Source organism: Dioscorea cayenensis, chromosome 3 (genome assembly GCF_009730915.1).
Source record: "Dioscorea cayenensis subsp. rotundata cultivar TDr96_F1 chromosome 3, TDr96_F1_v2_PseudoChromosome.rev07_lg8_w22 25.fasta, whole genome shotgun sequence".
Lineage (NCBI taxonomy): Eukaryota > Viridiplantae > Streptophyta > Magnoliopsida > Dioscoreales > Dioscoreaceae > Dioscorea > Dioscorea cayenensis.
Window position 1 is genome coordinate 5960237 of NC_052473.1, and position 18871 is coordinate 5979107.

Consider the following 18871-nt stretch of genomic DNA (forward strand, 5'->3'; position numbering starts at 1 on the left):
CCTTGACACTTGAATCGTATATTATTCTCAATGTACAAAAATATATACAAAATAATAAAAATCAAGGATAATTCAAAACTGAACGAAAGGTTTCAGAGGACTGTCCTGAACACGGAGAGTGATGTTGCCGCTCTCAATGTGCATTCTATAATTCATTCAACCACATATCCTGAGAAATACAAAATAACACAAATGAAGCTCAAGACAATGAAAGATAAAATAAAATATAAAAAGAACTATGATAAGGAATATACTAAAAGTAAACAAACCAAAATATCAGTTTAGCAGGAGACTCCCTTGCTAACTGATACAAAAGTACATGTCCAATAGTGCATGAAAAGAAAAATATACAAGTCCAACATCAAAATGAAATAAAGTAAAATGGCTAAGGACCTCAAAATGCTGTGCTCTCAGTGTCGGAGTTAAAGTTGGGGCCGGAGCCATCAAGTTTAGCTTTGTCAACCCCTCACATGACGTAAAAGACCAGTTGGAGATGTCGGTGGGGGTGACAGTTGAACACCAAGATGGTTGGCGATCCGCATCACACTCCTCTGCAGCCAACGCTGGAAGTGAGAAGATCTAGTTGACAACGCAGCATGGCTAAAGGAAGCTCAAACTGGAGGAGTCCTGGGAGATCTCTGGATAGTAAATGTAAGAGGAAAGTCGGGAATATGGGTAGTGGGGACATCAGCATCGCGAACTTGGTACTCTGTCCCACAATCTGCGTGGGTAGCACACAACATCCCCATTGATCTTAGCGTATCCAAGGTCTCTCCAGCCTACCGAGGAACTAATAGAGTATTATATGTAGGAGTTTGTGCGAACTCCGCATCATAAATGCCCAACTAGATGGAGAACTCATTCAGGCTCATCCTCTGTATTATGCCAAACACCTGAAACTGAATGGGATTGGAGCGGTGGAAACTCAAAGTACCACATTGCAGCTCGAACGTGGTAAGGACCTCCAAAGTCAATTCTCTAAAAGTCTTATCGGTGATCTGAAATAGGTGGCACAAGGTTCCAGCTCAAAGGAGGCACTGCCTCTCCCACTCGAGCCCTGCCTCCTGCAGAACCTCCCAATTGATCTCATGCAACTCTTCACGTGGATAGGTAAGTGACACACCTCTTGCTTACAAGTACCTTAAGTGCACAAGTGTTAAAGTAATAAAGTACCCAATGAGTCAAGTAGTCAAATCCACAGGGAACAGAAGTATTAGTAATGACTACTCCTAAGTTATCTAGTCGGAATCAAGAATATGATGAAATGAACTAAATCACGAGAAATATAAATGTCACGAGTAAACATGAAAGTGTAAAAATAAGGAAAGTCTCAATCAATAAAGATGAGGTTCCTAGGCAATGCTTCCCTAAGATGTAACTTTAAGCGTAAGATTTACCAAGTGTCTCTAAACCGAGTTAATCGAGTCGAGAAAATCCAAGAATAATCAGTCCTTACCTCTACACCACCGATACTAGTCCCCTTTAAGGTCTTGTTGAAGAAATCGCTCAATCTCAACACCTCACACCATATATGACTGCAATACACTCTAGGGATTCCTAAGAGTACATTCGATTCCTAAGGATAAACCTAACCCTACTTCTAGGTGAAAGATCTGTAATCCTCTACAAGGTCCCAATGGAGAAAACTCTCAATCTCATGCCTCACACCAAATATGGTTGCATAAAGTCTAGGGAATACGGAGATAGAATGTACTAATCGGAAGAGAAAGGGGACACTCCACAATCTTATGACTCACCCTCTCAACTCTCTTCAATCTAGAAGTTCTAACCCTAATGGAGACCTCTCTCTCACCAAGGCAAACAAATCATACATACCAATCAACCATAAGATCAACAAGGCAAGAAAATAATAAGAAAACAAGATTGAAATTCATTTAAACTTGGATTTAATTGAAAACATAAAGTAAATCGATACAAGAATAAGATCATAAGGTTCACATGCCCAAATACCTACTAGGGTTTAACCCTCCGTGGGAAAAATTGCAAAGCAATTAATGCAACATAAATCAATGAAAACTATGGAATAAAACCCTCTTGAATTCTTGATGATGGCCTTGATGGGTCGCTCAAAGTCTTGAAGGATTCCTCTTCAAAGCTAGGTCACTGATGGCTCCCTTAATGCTATGACAAAGAAAGAATCTATCAAAGTTGGTTAAGAACGCCCCAAAATTCGCCAAAGATGTCCTCTCCAAACCCAAGCAGCTTTGCTTCTCAAAAGCTATCCAAAAGTCCCCAAAGAATAGTGCAAAAGGGCTATTTATACTCAAAACCCATGTCTCTCATGTGCCTCTACAAGACCTTGTGGACTGTAGAACTGCCCACATAACCGGGTGGAATTTTTACTAGGTCATGAGCTCCTCTTGTGTCTGATCCTTATGTTGCACAAAAACTCCAAAAAGGTGCCTTCATAACATATATTTGCTTCCTTTTTTTCTCTCAAGGCCTTCACAATCTATTTGCACAAAGAAACACCAAATATAATTTAAGAGACATAAAAAATGATAAAAATTATGCTCAATATCTGTATAGCATATAAAGAAATATGTTTACTCAAGCGCTTATCAGCAAATGTACCTTTTCTGATAAATCTATGCACTAAAAGAAGGCTGCCTCAGAGTGTCTTTGGAAGACCTTGCCTCAGGGACTCTTGGAACAGAGTCCGGATGTAGTATTCTTCCTTGGCATGATCTGCATGTAAAACAGTCCATTCAATAAAGATTTTCAATAAAAACAATGGCAGCTCGACCGTGCTTTTGGGAAGCATGACCATGCATTTTGTAAAGAAGCATGGTCGTGCTTCAGAGAAATAGGCCATGGATTTATCAAAACAAACAAAGGGAATCAAAATTTACCAAATTTTTGAGGAAGAAAAGAGATGGCTATGACCTATTTTAAAGAAAATCCAAATGGAAGATTATTGGTCGTTCCCAAGCACAACTCGAGCACAGGAGTGCTTAGCCCGTGCTCTTTTGAGTATGAGATATGGAATGGGGAAGCACGGTTGTGCTTCTCCCCATGCTATTAGGCCATGCACTTTACAGGTTTTCAATAAAAATGTTGTACAAACCAGCATGACCGTGCCTTTTGAGAAGCATGGCCTAAAAACTAGCATGCTTAGCCCGAGCATCCTAGAAAACCTAATTTTTCCACTTCCTGTGAAGTGCATGGTCATAAAGTACTGCCATGCTTACCCTATGCTTAGATCATGAAGGTCTCCAGACCTTTGTTTCCCTTGTTTTTTGATATAAAAAGGCACATGTGTGTTCTTCTAACTCCCGATTTCAATAAATCACCAAAAACAAATACACAAAACACCCGAGAAGCTCAAAAGAAAACCAAAACTCAGCAGGTAACACAAAAAACTCAACATAAGGAAAAAACTACAAAACAAAATGGCAAAAGAATAAAAACAAAAGTTCTTAGGCTGCCTCCCAAGGAGCACTTTTTTAATGTCACAAGCTTGATGTACCTGAATGCTCATCATGGAGGTTTGTGCAATCGAATCCTCTCATGGCCACCTGAAACATAATTACAAGAATATGGAATTAATGATTCAGTTAGATGGATCTCACCAACACTTAAAGAAGTTTATTGACTTGGAGGTGTAGGTGAGGCAGGTGGTTTCCTTCTAATGGTGATGACTTGTTTCCAACATCTTTTGACTTGAGAAAGCTTCCCCTTAGAGGGTCTTTGAGCTAGGTCAAGTTCGATCAGCATGCTTTAATGGAGATCTTCTTCAACTGATGTAACTAGTTCATTGAGGATCCTTCAACAACTCCGGAAACTCGTCTTTCATCCAAGTTTCCTGCACAAAATCAAAAACAATATCATCAATGGCATCAACATAATAGCAAATATCATCAAAAACACTGGAATGTCACATTGTGTCCCAAAGCTTGAATGTCACATCCTGATCTCCTACTTGCAAAACCATTCAGCCACCCTTGACATCGATCGAAGCTTGAGAAGTTGCTAAGAATAACCACTGAAGAATTAGTAGAACTTCCACTTTGTCTTCTAAGTCTAGAATGACAAAGTCCATTGGGAAGATAACTTGTCTACTTTCACTATGACATTTTCGATTATACCCCTTGGGTGATGAGTGGACTAGTTGGTAAGTTGGAGAGTCATCTTAGTTAGCTTGGGTTCCCCAAGTCCCAACTTTTAAAATATTTTGTAGAGCATGAGGTTGATGCTTGCCCCAACATTAATGAGATCTTTTTCATCTACAAGCCCCCAAATGGTACATGGGATAATAAATCCCCCGAAGTCATTCTCCTCCTTTGGAAGCTTGTTCATGAGGATGGCTAAGCATTCTTCACTAAGTGTCACCATGGATACTTCTTCCAACTTCCTCTTGTTAGTGAGAAATTCCTTGAGGAACATTACATATCTTGGCATTTGAGTAAGAGCTTCCAAAAAAGGTATGTTAATATGCGAAGTCATGAACATCTCCAAGAATTTCTTGAATTGCTAATCTTGTTGATCTTTCTTGACCTTGGCAAGATTAGGTAATGAAAAGTGCTAGAAATTTCATATTTTCTACATTATTTAAGCTATATTTGTCATGGAATTTGACATGTTTAATAGCTAATTAGTATGAAATTTCATTCTTTTGTTTACCACAACCTTTAATTCTGTTTTAGGGAAAAGAAGCAAATTTAGGGGCATTTTGAAGCAAAATATGGTAAGTTGGTGAATCAAAGCTTAACCACGGCTTACAACGACTGTGGTAACATCTCACCATGGCCATTGTCTACACTCACCACTATCGTTATCAAGTCGTGGCAGCATGGTGTTAGTGTAAGCCCTAGCCCCAATATATTGTATGAACTCTTATCATTTGGACAATTATTATGAGGCATCGTTCTATCTATTATTATTTCTGTGCATAGTTAATAAGATAAAATATCCTTGAATATTGGTTCTGCTTAAGTTATCAAATGCGTGATTTGGATAGTGAAACCTTGAAGCATAAACTAGAATAATATTCTAAATGTCCCTAGTCGATTATTTTCATGGGAATGAAAATAAATTAAGACTAGTATGTCTTTAGTGAGATGACCTTGTTTTATGGGTCATAGGATATGGGATATCAATCAAAGGACATAGATACATGTTCAGGAATAGTGTACCTGGATCGATCCGCTCTTGAGAACACTACATGGTTGTAAAATCATAAGTGCTTTTCTCAAGCAATTCTTGTACTCGAATTCTTCGACCTGAAATCACTATGGATCTCAGATGAATACTTACATGGTTTAACTTACACCTAACATCATTCGTAACTGAGTGGCAAGTACGGGTATGTTTGGGCATATCACGGTTCATGTTGAGAGACATAAGTGAAGTAAAGGGATTACCCCTCTCTGTAGAGAGAGTGGATATCACCGGCTATTGATTAGTGACACTGAGTAGTGCGCGGCCATACCCAAGGGAAAATATAAGAGTTATCATTTAATTGACCTAGTTAGTTCACTAAGAGATCAAGAAATTAATTAGCATTAAAATAAGGGTGACTCGCTCCATGTCTTATGCTAATTAAGATATTCAGTCGCAAAGGATTGTATGAGGTTGTGATAGGTTCCGTTAGTTCTCGAAATTGACCTTCATTTAATATTGGGTAATCGTATTATCTTGCAAGAGAATAATTATGATTTATGAGCATTAAAATTGTTTAAGCTCATTGCCATTGTTAAATGGACCTACAGGATCATGCACTAAGAATGCCAGGATCAAGGTTAAGTATTTGTTACTTATTGGACCACCTATTTATGGTTTTGGTGAAAAACCAAAATTAGGTGGAGCGAATAGCTTATTCGGGTTGGGTCGTATTAAGTGTTGATCCAATCTAATCGATTCGGTTAATTAAAATGGTTTAAAAAATCAAGTAAAGAAGAGAATCCTAATTTGATTTGTAGTAAAGGGTTCTTTCATAAATTAAGGTTTTGGGTTTCCAATATAAATAGATGGTCTTACCCTAATGTGAAGATGAGGAAAAAAATAGAGTGATTGAGAGATTATCTCTTAAGAAACCCTAGCCGCCACCCACTCTTCTCCCTTGACCACCGCCGTCGGATCCCGCCACTGAAACCCACCACCGCTACGCCTACAACCCCTTATTCTCTTGAATCTCGGATGCTTGCTATTGAACCATGAAACAAGTGTTGTTTTTTGAGTTACTAGCATACCTGCTTCATTCCCAGAGGCGTACGTGTGTATGTGATAGTAGAGGGGAGTCACGATTTGTAGTCCCTTTTGATTTCAGGGAAACAAGGGTGCGTTCAAAATTGTCATCAAAAGAAAGGTATAACTTTTAAATATCTATTTATTTAGAATTTAATACTAGTTCTGGCATGTGCTAGGGTTTCATCATGTTTACTTGCCATTAAATATTTTGTTATCTGCTGCGTTATGGCATGTATTTTTCTCATGGTAATTCCCTTATTAGGGTGATAAGATCCCAACAGTGGTATCAGAGACAGGTTTTGCATGCTTATAGGATTAGATGTTAGATCTATTCATAATATTATTTTGATTGACATTGCATGCTAATAGAATAGGATGATATATCCGTATTCTGTTAATTTTGTTAATCTGATTAACTAGTTAATATTTCCTAATTTGATTAAAAAATAATTGATCATGCTTATTTTTAGAAAGATTTTATTCCCTATTTGCAAATCTTGATTTGATTAGGATTTTAAAATATTATATATATATATATATATATATATATATATATATATATATATATATATATATATATATATATATTAGGCCAAACGTCCATTAATAAGTTTTTAAAATTGTTTTGTTAGGGTTATTTTGGTGTGTGCCATATATATATATATATATATATATATATATGTGTGCTCTTTTGCTATGATTGTTTTATTATTTTTGGTATAATTTTTATGTCTTAAACATTAAAATTCTATGTAAGGAATTGATTAGTTTGATTGATAGCACAAATAAACTAATAGTGAGTTTTAGGGGTTTTAAGAACATTTCATTTGATAAAATAGATCAAAGGGTTTGATCTTTTGGGTTAACTCCCAAGCCTGTCACTAGTTATTCCTTAAGACCTAAACATACAATTCCTATATGGCTTAAATTAAAAGTTAATTAAAATTCGGATTCCATGTCTTTCTTGCTTGGTTTATTTAATATGCGTGTGATGAATGTTGGTTGGTCCATTCATGGGCCTTAGCTATTTAAACGGCCTGCGTGTCATTTTATTTTTATACGGCCTACTATCCATTATATTATTGTATATGGCCTGCGTGTCATCATTAGTTTTGTTTTTTTTTTAATTTTATATTGTATAAAATTAAAGACAAGACAACTGATGAAGACGAGCCCCAAAGGTTGGTGGGAGAGCTCGTCGTGGCACAACCAGAAGAGGAACCTGCTAGAGATAGTCTCTAGCCTTAGGATTTTTTGGCCCATGAATGTCACATTTATTTCTATTTTTTATTTATTTCTTACATATATTTTGGGTGAATGGAATTCCACTATTGCCATGTAAGCCGTAATTAAACAATAATAAGTCATGAAAATGCCTTCCCTTACTCGAAACTTGTTAAGGCATCGATCATCGAAACACGGGTTATGCCAAAGCTGAGCGCTCTAGATTATATTTGTGAGGCAAGTGTTGGGATAATTGTTATGGCCAACACTCGAGTAAAGGTTTGACTTAACATGGGTAGTGGGATGATCCTAGCCCTAGGCATTGAAAAGATTTGTGTGTGCTTTAACACTAAATGTTAACCTAATTATATCCAAGAATCACATGTGATGTGATTGAAAAGAGTTCCTACCTAAATAACCTAGTCTTGGGTGTACAAGCTCAACTTGACCAAGATAAAGTGAAATATGGATCTTGGCCCTCAATAAATCACTAACAAAGAATTATTTACATTGAAATATTAATTGGTAATTGTGGAAATATTTTTAAGACCTCATAACTGAATCTTGCTTTTAATTCTGTGTAGATCAAAATGACAACCAATAATGCAAATCCACAAAATTTTTCGTTGCCATCTGTCCTTGAGAAGGACAAGCTCAATGGAACTAATTTCCTTGATTGGTCTAGAAACCTGAGAATTGTTCTTAGTCAAGAACGAAAATTGGAATCCATTGAGAAACTGTTGCCTGAAGCACAGGCAAAGAACACTTCGGCTACTATTAAAAAGGCATTCAACAAGTCAAAGAATAACTCTAATGATGTTACCTGCCTCATGTTGGCCACCATGAGTCCAGAATTGCAAAAGTAGTTTGTGGATATGGAGGCTTATGATATTATGGTACATCTTAAGGAAATGTTCCAAGAAGAAGCTAGGCATGAAAGGTTCATGACCACAAAAGGATTTACCTCCTGTACAATGGCTCAGGGTACTCCATAAGTGTCATGTACTCAAGATGAAGGGGTTTGTTGATACGCTCGAGAAACTTGATGCGCCGATCCGAAAGGAACTTGCGGTGGACTTTATCTTAGGGTCCTTGCCAGATAGTTATGATCAATTTGTCATGAACTATAACATGCATGGTATGGATAAGACACTTACCGAGCTACATAGGATGCTTAAAAATGCTGAGCAGAGTATGAAGAAATCCATCCTAGTGCTTATGGTATAAAAGGATAAGGGAAAGGGACGAAAGTGGAAGGGTAAAGCCAAGTCCAAGCCAAAGGAGAAGGTTGGACATTATTCCAAATGCAAGAAGGCTAAGAAACCCAAGCCCAAACCTCATAAGGAGGGTATGTGTTTTCACTGCAATAAAGTTGGTCATTGGAAGAGAGACTGTCCACTTTACTTAGAAGAGTTAAAGAAGGAAGGCAAGCCCTCTACTTCAAGTATCTCTATGATAGATGTTAATCTCTCTATTTCTTTATCATGGGTATTGGATACCGGATGTGGTTATCATATTTGTTCAAATGTGCAGAGACTTAGAAATAGGAGACATTCAAATGTGCAGAGACTTAGAAATAGAGATAGGAGATTATCCATTAACTTTGCCTTCTGGACTTGTTTTGAATTTAATAAATTGTTATTATGTGCCTGCTATAAACAGAAACATTATTTTAGTTTCTTGTCTAGATAATGATGGTTATAACTTCATTATTAAGACTAATGTTATTTCCATTTTTCGTGAGGACATTCTATATGGTAATGCTATGCTTGGTAATGGGTTTTACGTTCTAGACTTTAAAAACCATAAGTGCATCTATAACATAGATACTAAAAGGGTTAAGTTGAACAAGTCAAACCATTTATAATTCTGGCATTGTCGTTTGGGTCACGTAAATGAGAAATGTATCTCAGGACATCATAGGGATGGAGTTCTTGGCTCATTTGATTTTGAATCATTTGAGACATGCGAATCTTGTCTCCATGGCAAAATGACTAAAAGACCCTTTAACAAACAAGGCGAAAGGTGTATCAGAAAGGAGGAATTAGACTTTATTGGATATAGTTTGATCAATGATGATTCAAGCTGGTCTTCTGATAAGTGCTTGAGTAGACATATTTTTATATATGTTTTACATGCATTGAGCATCATTTTTACTGTGGTTTATGTCTCATATTGTGTATTTGGTGTTCTTTTATGCATATAGGTTGTGAATGCCTTGAAAAGTAAAAAAGGAAGCAAAGATAGGCTATAAAGACACAATGTTGGGAGTTCTTGTTCAATTCAAGGACCAAGACACGAGAGCAGTTCATAAACGTGGAGATGTGTGCCAACTTCCAAGAAGATTCAAGTCAATTCACTACTTGGAAGGGCACAAAGGCAGCCACATCTTCATATTCCTTCTCTTTGTGAAGATTGCAGGACCTCTCAAAGATACGTCGATGAAGAAAAGTTTTATAGCCTACCACATGGACGTGTGCCCGGACATGTGGCCTCAAGAGAAGAGTGTTTGGACCGTGTTTCATGAAAAGTACTGTAGAAATCTTACTGTAGTAACTTCACTGTAGTAAAAATACTGTTCATGCGCCCGCGTGGAAATTCCACGCGCCCGCGTGAAAATTCCTGCAGCCCACGCGGCCGCGTGGAAAATCCATACGGGTGCGTGAGGGCATGTGACAGACGCGATCTAAGGCCTATAAATAGCCGTTTTGCCCTATTCTTTCTCATCTTTTGTGCGGCTCTTGAGGGGTTGAGACGGCTAGGGTTTAGAGAGGAGGTCTTTGCGGCTTTGGAGGCGCTTCGTCACCAACTTTGATCGATTCCTCCTCCGTCATAGCATCAAGGAAGCCACCGGTGAACCTAGCTTCGGAGTGGGTCCTTCAAGACGTCGAAGCTCTCCATCAAGGCCATCAGTTCATATATAAGGGGGTTTATTTCTATGGTTTTAATGTACTTTCATTCATTGATGGTGTGTTTTGTATGTTGCTCCATGGAGAGCTAAAACCCTAGAGGGTATTTGGGCTTGTGAACCCTAGGATTCTTATCTTTTGTGGATTTGCTTAGTGTTTCTATTTAATCCGAGTTTGATAAAGTTTTAATCTTGTATTCTCATTGCTTGCTTGTTTAATTAATCCTTGTGGTTGATTGGATTTGCATGATTTGTTACTTTGATGTGAGAGAGGTCTCCATTAGAGTTAGAACTTCAAGGTTAAAGAGGGTTGAGAGGGTGAGTCATGAGATAGTGGAGTGTCCCCTCTCCCTTCCGATTGAGTGTATTCTATCTCCGTTCCTTAAGCTCTATGCAACCATATTTGGATCAATCATAGAAATTTCTCCACCGGGACCTTGTAGGGGGTTAGGATCCTTCGCCGGGAATTAGGATTGGATCAATCTTTAGGAATCGGATACAACTCTTGGAATCCCTAGAGTGCTTTGCAGTCATATGTGGTGTGAGGTGTTGAGATTGAGCGATTTCTCCACCGGGACCTCGTAGGGGACTAGTATCGGTGATCGGGAGGCCGGATCCGATTATATTTGGATTTCCATGACTTAACTTACTCATCATAGAAACACTTTGCTTATTCGGTACCTAATACCTGAATCCTAGGGGGAGCATTGCCCGAATACCCCACTTTTACTGATTGAGATCTCCATCCATTTTACCCTTGCATATTTGTCTCCGGTATTAATTTCTTCGCACATTAGATCACCACACCTTTCCATTTATAATTAGGTTAGAAAGCAGAGAAGAAGTTAGTACTAGTAGCCCTGTTCCCTGTGGATTCGACTACCCACTCACCGGGGTAATTATTACTTCGACACCCGTGCACTTGCGGTTTACACGCATATTCAGACGCGTGTCATCTTCCAATATCCTTTTGGGGATATGCCCTTGAGATTGCTGCATTTTTGCTAAATAGAACTCGAACTAAGGCAATTAAGAGGACACTATATGAGATATGGACTGGGCGAAAGCCTAATATGATTTTTCTACAAATTTGGGGTTATGAGTCACATGTTAAAAGGTTAACATCGGACAAGCTTGCATCCAAGACCGATAAATGCCTATTTGTGGGGTATCCCAAGGAAACAAAGGGATACTATTTCTACAGCCCTAACGAGAACAAAGTGTTTGTTTCTCAGAATGCTATTTTCTTAGAGAAGGAGTTTCTTCTCAAGAAGAACAGTGGGAGTGGATTACAACTTGATGTTCAAGTACCACAAATTCCTGTATAGGATAGTTTGGATATGGAAATAGATTCACAAAGAGTTGTGGAACCTAAACCCACTAAACAAGAACCAAAAATGTCTGTTAGGATTCATCACGAGCCTGAGAAATATGTTTTTCTCATTACTGACAATCAAATCTTAGAGCTATTGGATCAGGATGACCCCATCACCTACCGAGAGGCAATTGAGAGTTCTAATTCAGATAAATGGCTTGGAGCTATGAAATCCGAAATGCAATCGATGTATGATAACCAAGTATAGACTTTGGTTGATCCACCGAAAGATGCTAAGATCATTGAGTGCAAATGGATTTTCAAACGTAAGGCCGATAACACCTTCAAAGCTAGACTAGTGGCGATAGGTTTCAGATAGGCTCATGGTACTGACTATGACAAAACCTTTTCACCAGTAGTCATACTCAAATCCATTAGGATTCTTCTTGCCATAGAAGCATATTATGACTATGAGATATGAGAAATGGATGTCAAAGTGGCTTTCCTTAATGGAAACCTCCTTGAGGATGTGTACATGACACAACCTGAGGGTTTTATCAATCAGAAGAATCCCAACAAGGTATGCAAGCTACTGAGGTCCATTTATGGAATCAAGCAAGCATCATAAAGTTGGAACCTCCATTTTGATGAGGTAGTTAGAGGGTTTGGCTTTCTTAAAAATGACAATGAGTCTTGTGTGTACAAGAAGGTTAGTGGGAGCGTAGTCATTTTCCTTGTGTTATATGTCGATCACATCTTGCTTATTGGAAATGACATCCTAACATTGTTAAATGTTAAGCAATGGTTAGGAAAGTGTTTCTCAATGAAGGACTTAGGTGAAGTTGAGATTATACTAGGTATAAAGATCTATAGGGATAGATCACAACGGGTTTTGGGACTATGTCAAGAAAAGTACATGGATACGATACTGAAATGGTTCAATATGTCTAACTCCAAGAAAGGATTTCTACCCATGTCTCAGGGAGTTGTTCTAAGTAAAAGTGATTGTCCTCATATCGAAGAACAAAGGGAACACATGAGTAAGATCCACTACGTGTCTGCTATAGGATCTATCATGTATGCCATGCTAAGTACTAGGCTGGATATCAGACATGCACTAACCATAACTAGCGGATTCCAACAAGATCTAGGGGAACACCATTGTTCTGCTTTCAAGAGTATTCTTAAGTACTTGTGAAGGACTAAAGATTACTTCTTAGTATACGGTGGTGAGAATGAGCTCATTGTAACGAGTTACACTGATGCTGCATTTTCAAACCAATATCGACGACAATAAATCATAATTTGGTTATGTGATTTGCTTGAATAGAGGTGTTGTAAGATGGAAGAGCTCAAAAAAGGACACCGTCGCTGATTCTACCACAAAGTCCGAGTATATAGTTACATCGGATGCTGCTAAGGAAATAGTTTGGTTTAAGAGATTCCCTACTAGATTAGGAGTTGTCCTAAGCATCCTAGATCCAGTAAACCTCTTTTATGACAACAACGGGGCCATAGCATAGGCCAAGAAGCCCTGGTCAAAAGTCCAAACACATACTCAGGAGATTCCATCTCATTTGGGAGATCGTCGATAAAGGAGATGTGAAAGTTTGCAGGATTGCTGGAGAAGACAATGTAGCTGATCCTTTTACCAAGCAGTTGGCTAGGCCAAAACATGATCGTCATGTTCGGTTTTTTGGTCTTAGAATTATGCCTGATTGGGACTAGTGCTAGTGGAAAATTACTAGTCTAAGCCCTAGCCCCAATACATTGTATGAACTCTTATTGTTTGGATAATTATTATGAGGCATCGTTTTATCTATTCTTATTTCTGTGCATAGTTAATAAGATAAAATATCATTAAATATTGGTTCTGCTCAAGTTATCAAATGCGTGATTTGGATAGTAAAACCTTGAATCATAAACTAGAACAATATTCTAAATGTCCCTAGTTGATTATTTTCATGGGAATGAAAACAAATTAAGACTAGTATGTCTTTCGTGAGATGGCCTTGTTTTATGGGTCACAGGATATGGATATCATTCGAAGGACATAGATACATGTTAGGGAACAATATACCTGGATTGATCCGCTCTTGAGAACACTACACAGGTTGTAAAGTTATAAGTGTTTTTCTCAAGCAATTCTTGTACTTGAATCCTTCAACCTAAACTTACTATGAATCTCAGATAAATCCTTACATTGTTTAACTTACGCCTAACGTCATCTGATAAGTGCTTGTGCGATATGAATGCGAAGCATTATTTCCTTATGTTGAGCATTACTTTCCTCGGGTTTTTACACTAATATGTGTGTTTTTATGTTGCTTTCGTGCATGTAGGGGTTGTGAAACCAATTATGAAGGAAAAGAAGCCAATGTGGATCACAATGCACTCGATTTTTGGGACGAAATCTTGCTAAAGTTCAAACGCGAAGATATAAGTCGGGTGCGAGATGCTAGAAGTATGTGCCAACCTCCCCTATTTGAGTTTTACACAACCATTTGGAGGGGCACAAGGGCAGTCACACTCAAGCATTCCGACTTATGCACATAGAACAAGATCTCCATCATCTTATCCGTCAATGAAGAACCAAAGCGATCCATGGCATAAACGTGTGCCCGTTTATGTTACCTCGATGAAAAGTGGATTCGGGAGTTTTTTTTGGCATAGTACTGTAGCAGGTACTGTAACAAATCACTGTAACAAATCACTGTAGCAGAAACAGAGAATTCACACGGGCGTGTGGAAATTATCCACGCCCATGTGGAAATTCCGCACGAGCGCGTGTTCCGTACACGCCCGTGGAGTCACCCGATTCCAGTCCTATTTAAAGCCGATTTCAGCCCCGATTTCAGCTTTCTTTTCTCCATCTTTTCCCCAACTTGAGAGAGGGCTTCGGCTAGGGTTTTCAGGGGTATTGGCCAAGGTTTTGGAAAGGTTCTATGGCTCTGACATCGTCATTCCTTAGGAAGAAGGTTGGTAGGGGAGCTTCCGTTGAGGCGTATCCTATACCGGACGAGGGAATCCTTGGACGACGAGTAGAGGACTCTCTACAAGACCATCGACACGACCATCGACACGACCATCGAGGGGGTTTCTTTATGGATTTATTGCTTTTACATTCTATTTCTTTGATTGTATTTAGCTCCATGGAGAACTAAACCCCTAGTGGGTACTTGGGTGATTGTGAACCCTAGATGTATTCGTTTCATTAAACTTCTTTATTATGCTTTCAATAAATTGATGTTTATTGTGAGTTCCAACCTTGAATGCTTGATTGTATGAACATTTCCCCTAGAGTGACACTAGTGTTGATAGTTCTTGTTGGTAACCTTGTGAGTGAGTGACACACCACTAGCGTTAGACAAAGCTAGGTTGGAGAGGGTTGAGAGGGTGAGTCGAGAGGTACAGGAGCATCCCCTTTCCCCTCCGACGTGATAGATTCTATCTCCGTTCCTTGAGTTCTTTGTGGCCATAATAGAGTGAATGGTCTAAGGGATGAACCTCCGCTGGGGCCTAGTTGCGCGTGCAATGGAGTGAAGCGTTGAGGGGATCTTAGTATCTAGGGCTTAATTGTGGCTAGGGACTTTCCGCCTGGACCAAAGTGTTAGGTCTATAATTAGGAAGCGATTTATCACTTGGAATCCCTAGAGCTCATTGCAACTTTATTCGAGTGCGAGGTTGAGAGGTTATTTAATCTCTCCTCCGGGATATGAATAGAGTTAGGCATAGTTGACCTTAGATTTGGGACTATGTATGTAAGGATTTCCACGACTCACCATTGCATTGATTAGGAAGCATAATAGAGATTTCTTGCACTTGAAGCGATTATCCTAGGTGAAGCATCATCCGAGTACCCCATCTTTATCGATTGCCTTACCTCCTCCTTACTTTTGCTCTCTTACTTGTTGCTTTTAATTGTTGAGAATTGAATCATTATCACACTTATCATTGTTGATACTCCACATAGCTAAGAATTGAATTAAGTGTCTTTACTCCCTACTCTTTGAGGATTCGACCCCGCTCACCCGGGATTATTACTTCGACAAGCCCGTGCACTTGCGGGATATAAGCAAAGGGGAACTTGTCAAGTTTTTGGCGCCGTTGCCGGGGAGCTAGGTGTTTAGAGATACTTTGCACTTTGTTTTCTTAGCTATTCCACTACACATTCTATTTCATATCTTCTTATTCTATCATCATTCTGATTTTCTTTTTCTTTACTTTTGGTGCAGCTCCAGGTTATGACCCGAGGGAATCCATCAATATTGATTAAAGGAGACCTTGAGTTTGAACATACACTTCGAAGGAAAAGGAAAGAACCTGTACAAGAACAGCCTAATCCAGCTGATTTGGAAGTAGAAGGATCTGACAACATGGCAGAACAAAATGAGCAACAACGGACACTATCCGATTATGCCAGACCTTCAGTGTTGGGGACACAATCGAGTATTGTGTGTCCCACAATTACAGCTCAGAATTTCAAGCTAAAGCCGACATTCATCCATATGTTGCAGCAGTCCGCACAATTCAACGGTTTAGCCGATGAGGATCCAAATAGTCACATAGAGAGCTTCCTCGAGGTGTGTGACATGCTGAAGATAAATGGTGTGACGGATGATGCCATCAAATTGAGAGCCTTCCCATTTTTCCTTAAAGGGGAAAAGCAAAGCAGTGGCTACACTCATTACCTAGGGGCATCAATCACTACATGGGAGGAGATGGTAGAAGCTTTTTCTAGCCCGTTATTTCCCTCCCGAAAAAAATCGCAAAGCTTAGGAATGAGATCTCATCCTTTATGCGAGTTGGAATTGGAGTCTCTATTTGAGACATGGGAAAGGTTCAAGGAACAAGCTCGCAAGTGTCCGTAACACTGATTCCCGGAGTGGATGATTGTTCAAACCTTCTACAATGGTTTGAACCCGAGTACAAGGCAACTCTTGGATGCGGCGGCAGGAGGTACCTTAGGTAGCAAACCCCCGACGAGGCTCGTCAATTGATTGAGGAAATGGGGTTAAATAGCTACCAGTGGAACGCTAGAGAGAAGAAAAAGGTGGCCGGTCTCCATGAAATTGATGCGGTAACTTCATTGGCAGCCCAAGTGGAGAGTTTGAGTGAGAAGCTAGATCTTATAGCTTCGAATAGAGTGGCGGCCGTGACCAATTGCACCGGTTGTGGTGGAGAACATGCTCCCTCCGATTGCCCAATTGTCATTGGTGATGTTTCTTCAGTTGAGAATGTTGACTTTGTAGGTAATGGAATGAGACCTCAAGGGAATCCATACAAAGAACACCTACAATTCGAGGTTGGAAGAATCATCCCAACTTTTTCATGGAGTAATCAAGGACCACGAAGACCATGGGGCCATCGGGGTTCCAACAACAACAACAAGCCCCTCAAGTGGAAAAACAGAATTTCAGGTTTGGAAACCCGAATGACGGATTTGGAGAAGCACTTGGCTAGATTTGTTCAATCGGCAAATACAAGGTTTGAATCAGTCGAGGCTACACTTCGTAATCAAACCGCCTCCTTGCACAACCTTGAAAATCAAGTGGGGCAAATTGCGAAATCTCTTTCCGAAAGCCCACATGGAAGTTTACCAAGCAACACGGAAACCAACCCAAGAGAACATGTGAAGGCGATCGCTTTGAGAAGCGGTCGTGAGGTTGAAGGGCGGCTTCCGAGTGAAAAGCCGAAAGAACACACACCCGAGGTCATAGAGGTTGAGAAGGGAGCAAACAAAGAGAAAGAGGTGGCACCCCCATCTTTCAAGCCAAGAATCCCTTATCCCTCTAGATTAAAGAATGACCAAGGGGATGACCAGTATAAGAAGTTCCTGAGTTTGTTTAAGCAACTCCACATCAACATTCCTTTTGTTGAGGCTTTGGCTCAAATGCCTAAGTATGCGAAGTTCCTGAAAGACCTATTGACCAACAAGAGGAAATTGGAGGAGAGTGCTTCAGTGGTGCTTGATGCTTCATGCTCGGCGGTGTTGCAAAAGAACATACCGAACAAGAAGAAAGACCTGGGAAGCTTCATTATTCCGTGTAACATCGGCAACTTAGGCGAGGAAATGGCATTGGCAGATTCAGGGGCAAGTATCAACGTCATGCCATATACTTTCTTCCAAAAGCTAGGCTTGGGTGAGCCTAGGCCTACTCGGATGACTTTACAATTGGCGGACCGAACGGTATGACATCCGAGAGGCATCATTAAAGACGTGCTTGTCAAGGTGGACAAGTATATTTTACCGGTTGACTTTGTAGTACTAGATGTTGATGAGGATGCAGATGTACCCTTGATACTTGGGAAACCGTTCTTGCGGACTTCCAAAGCATTGATTGACATGGACGGCGGAGAGCTCACGTTGAGAGTCGGAGACGATAAGCTCACTTACCGCCTTGCTGAAGCCATGCGGCATTCTCTTGATTTTGATGACACTTTGTATTTTCTAGACACTACTGATGAGATTGTTGATGAATATATACAGGAAATGTTCAACCCGGATCCGTATGAAGGTTTGTTCGACCAAAGGGAGAGCAATGAAGAAGTAATGATGCTTGGTTCAACCGAAGAGGAAACATCTACCCCGGTAATCTTGAAGAAGGTGCTCCAGAAAATGAAGAGGGCTCGAAGACGCCACCAAAAATGCCCCAAGACTGTTGGAGACGTACATGAGCCAAGGGAGTTGGACGAACCATTGTTAGGTGATCTGAAGCCCGATAGTGCAGCCTCTACCCTCAAGAGACTTTGCTCATCATGCTTTCAAGTTATGGGTAAGAGGGCAACCTTCATTCATGAACCACCGTGAGGTAAGAAAGATACGTCAAGCTTAGTGACGTTAAACAAGCGCTTCTTGGGAGGCAACCCAAGTGTTTACTGTTTTTTCGTACTTTTAGTATAGTTTGTTCGCATGAATAAATTGTAAAGTGTTGGTGTTTCAATTTTTGAGTGCTTGTGCTGCGATTTTTATTGTGGGTTTTTAAAAGAATTCATTGTATGATTTGTTGAGAATTGCTGAAGTTTGGTCGTTTGAGTTCTATTTTATGTTTTTATCTGGTATAACTTACATATTAGGGTAGGCTCTGAGTGTGTAAACATGTTAAAAAATTTTCTGCAGAGCCTAAAGAATTTTCTAAGGCATCCAGAGAAAACACACGGGCGTGTGGAATTTCCGCATGCCCGTGGATTTGCACTGTGAGTTCATCCAGAGA

At 39.6% G+C, this 18871-nt stretch overlaps 1 non-coding gene across 1 annotated transcript; it reads right to left on the bottom strand.

Moving 5' to 3' along the window:
- Positions 1–16428: 16428 nt before the first annotated feature.
- Positions 16429–16536, bottom strand: LOC120257769. Its single transcript, XR_005535855.1, has one exon. It is a non-coding gene; the product is annotated as a small nucleolar RNA R71 (small nucleolar RNA).
- Between the last annotated feature and the right edge of the window lie 2335 nt (positions 16537–18871).